This window comes from Pteropus alecto, unplaced genomic scaffold (assembly GCF_000325575.1).
Source record: "Pteropus alecto unplaced genomic scaffold, ASM32557v1 scaffold3, whole genome shotgun sequence".
Lineage (NCBI taxonomy): Eukaryota > Metazoa > Chordata > Mammalia > Chiroptera > Pteropodidae > Pteropus > Pteropus alecto.
The window spans coordinates 62,375,417-62,379,397 of record NW_006442484.1 but is presented as its reverse complement, the minus strand read 5'-3'; positions in this window follow the sequence as shown (position 1 = coordinate 62,379,397).

The window sequence follows — 3,981 nt, the reverse complement described above, 5'->3', positions numbered from 1 at the left end:
CCTTCCTTCCTTCCTTCCTTCCTTCCTTCTTTTTGGTGGGTGTAAAGTCTGTGTCTGGATTCCTTCTTCTTTTTTTTTTTTGCATATGTATTTGTTGTTTTAGCACCATTTGTTGAAAAGACTATCTTTGCCCAATTGTGTCAGTTGTGCTGTCTTTGTTCCTTTTTCAAAAATAAGTTGCCTATACATATGTGGATCTACTTCTGGGCTTTCTAGCCTATTTCACTGATCTATTTGTCTATTCTTTGCCAACACCATATTATGTTGATTGCTGAAACTTTATAGTAAGTCTTGAAGTTGGGTAGTGCCAGTCCTCCAAGTCTGTTCCTCTCTCTCAACAATGTGTTGGCTATTTGGGGTCTATGTCTCTCCATATGAACTGTAGAATCAATTTGTTGATTTCACAAAATTAATTTCTGGGATTATGATTGGGATTTCATTGAACCTATAGATCAAATTGGGGAGAAGTAACATCATGACAATATTAACTCTTCCCATCCGTGACAATGAAATATTTAGTTAGTTCTTTGATTTCATTTATCAGAGTTTTGTAGTTTTTTTCAAATAGGTCTTGTACATATCTTTTTAGATTTATACCTAAACATTTTATTTGTGGGGGTGCTAATGTAAATGGTATTGAGCTTTTAATTTCAAATTTCACTTGTTCATTGATAGTAGGTAGGAAACAATGCACTTTTGTATATTATTCTCATATCCTTGAGCCCTACTGTGTACTCATTTATTAGTTCCATGAATATTTTTGTCAGTTCTTTCAGATTCTCTACATAAATGATCATGCCTTCTGAAAACAAAAACTTTATTTTTTTCTTCTCAATCTGGATACACTTCTTATTTCCTTATCTTATTACATTAGCTAGCACTTCAAGTATGATGTTGAAAAGGACCAGCGTCACACATGTTAGAATAGCTATAATCAACAAGACAAGTAATAACAAATGTTGGAGAGGATGTAGAGAAAAAGGAACCCTCATACAATGCTGGTGGGACTGCAAATTGTTACAGACACTATGGAAAACAGTATGGAGGTTCCTCGAAAAACTAAGAATTGATCTACCATATGATCCAGCAATCCCTCTCTGGGTATTTAGCCCAAGGACTTGAAAACCCATACCTGAAAATAAATTTACACAGTAATGTTCATAGCAGCATTATACACAGTGGCCAGAACATGGAAGCAACTGAAGTATCCTATGATAGATGATTGGCTAAAGATGTTGTAGCACATATATATAATGTAATATTACTCAGCCATAAGAAGAGATGAAATACTGCCATTTGCAACAACATGGATTGACCTTGAGATAATCATGCTAAGCGAAATAAGCCAGACAGAAAAAGTTGAAAATCACATGATATCACTTATATGTGGGATATAAACATAAAAGCAACAAGTGAACAGGACAAACAGAGACTCATGGACATGGGCTATAGACTAGTGGTTATAGAGGGTAGGGGGTAGAGGAGAAGGGAGGAGTTAGACGAGGTAAAGGGGGTCAAATATAGAGGGGTAGGGGTAGGATGAAGTAGGTAAAGGGGATCAAATATATGGTAGCTGAAGGAAACTGGACTTTGGGTGGTAAACACACAATAAAATATACAGATGTCAAAGTTTATAAAATAATGTATAACTGAAAATTATATAATTGTATTAACCAATGTTATCTCAATAAACTTAATTAAAAAAAAAAGATCTCGACTGATCTCGGAAGCTAAGCAGGGTTGGTCCTGGTTAGTACTTGGATGGGAGACCAACTAGGAAGACCAGGTGCTGTAGGCATTAAAAAATAAAAAATAAGGTATTGTAAGCTGACAAGGTCCTTGCAATCTATGAGGTCAATCAAGGGTTGCCTTGCCTAAAAAAAAAAAAAAAAATGGAAAGAAAAGGGGTGGGGAGGCCTGTTAGGATTTTAACTGAGATTGCATGAATCTAAAAAATCACTTTGGTGAGAAGTTTCATCTTAACAATACTGTTTATCCCAATCAATGAACATGGATAATCTCTCTGCTTATTTAATTTCTCAGCATTGTTTGGTAGTTTTCAGTGTAAATGTCTTGGACAGCTTTCATTAAATTATTCCTAGGTATTTTATGTTTTTTGGTAGTTTTCAGTGTAAATGTCTTGGACGGCTTTCATTAAATTATTCCTAGGTGTTTTATATTTTTTGATACTATTGTAGATGGTATTTTTTAAATTTACTATTATTATTTGTTGCTAATATATAGAAATATGACAAATTCTTATTAAAATTGCCCCTGTAGCCTGCTAATATACTAAATTCTTTTACTAGGTTTAGTAGATTTAGGGGGATTATTTAGGAATTTTTATGTACATAATTATGTTGCCTGCAAATAAGATTATTTTTACTTCTTCCATTACAGTGTTTATTCATTTTATTTCTTTCTCTTGCCTTACAACATTATCAAGGACCTCCAGTACAATGTTGAATAAAAGTAGTGAAAATGGACATCATTAATTTGTTTCTAATCTTAGAATGTGGAAAATATTCAGTATTTAATCATTAAGTACAATGTTAGCTGTAGGATTTTTAGAGATGCCCTTTATCAGACAGGAAATTTCTTTTCGTAACTAGTTTGCTGAGAGTTTTAGTCATTAGGGTCTTGAAATTTGCTTTAATTTTTCTACATCTATTGAGATGATTAATTCTTTTGAATTTGTATCAATCTTGCATTCTTGAATTAAAACCCACTTGGTTATTATGTTTTTTCATATACATTATTAATAAGTATTATCTATTACATTATAAATATAAAATCATATGTATAATGATGTAAATTATATGTAATATGCATGTAGCATACATATGCATCTATTACACATATATTATATATGTATAAGTATAACATGTACTCATATTTTACATACAAATACATATAGTTACACATGCATATTATATATATTTGATTTGTTAATATTTTAAAATTATTTTTGCATCAATTTTCATGAGGGATATTGGTCCATAATTTCTTTTCTAGTAATTTCTTTGTATCGTTTTCGTACAAGGATTACGTGTCTTTTATAAAATAAGTTAATAACTAGTCTCTCATTCTCTGATTTCTGAAAGAGTTATATAACATTAGAATTATTTCTTCCTTCTAATATATCATTATTAGAATTTACTAGTGAGGCCATCTGGCATCTAGTTTTCTTTGTTTAAAGGTTTTTGATTATAAATTTGACTTCTTTATTTGGTGTAGAACTATTCAGATTTTCTAGTTTTCTGGTATTGATTTTGGTAATTTTTATCTTTTAAGGAAATAGTCTATTTTATTTAGATTGTTGAATTTATTGGTACAATGATGTTTATAATATCCAATTAGTATCTTTTTAGTATTGAGTGGATTTTTTTACTGCTAAAAATTTCTTCCTTCCTTCTTTCCTTCCTTCCTTCCTTCCTTTTTGATAATTCAAGCTATAGATTGTCTTGTTTAGAATTTCTCAAGCTTCTTGAATCTATGTTGATACTTTTCATGAATCAAGTTAAAATTAGTCATTCCTATTTTTTTTTTCTAACTTCTCTCTCATTTCTCCTTCTCTGGCTCTAATCACATGTATTGGACTGCTCAAAACTTTCTCATTTGCTTTTGATGTAATGTTCAATTTTTCCTCATTTATTTTCTCTGTGCTTTATTTTCTCTTGAAGTTTACTGAAGCATTCCTTTATTCTGTTCAATCAGTTATTAATACCACTCAAAATTATTTTTAATGTATTTTTCATTTATAGTATTTCTATTTTTTTCTATTTTCAAATTACTCCTGAAATTTCCCATTGTTACTTCTTTCTTTAAAGAGTAACCTTCCTTTTCTAACTCCTCTTTTTAATACAACATGGTTTGATTAATCTAAAAGCATGTTTTATTTATCTATCATTTATCTATCATCTATTTATTGGCAGAATTTTATGGTTCTATTAATACAAATACAATGTGCACACAAGCTGT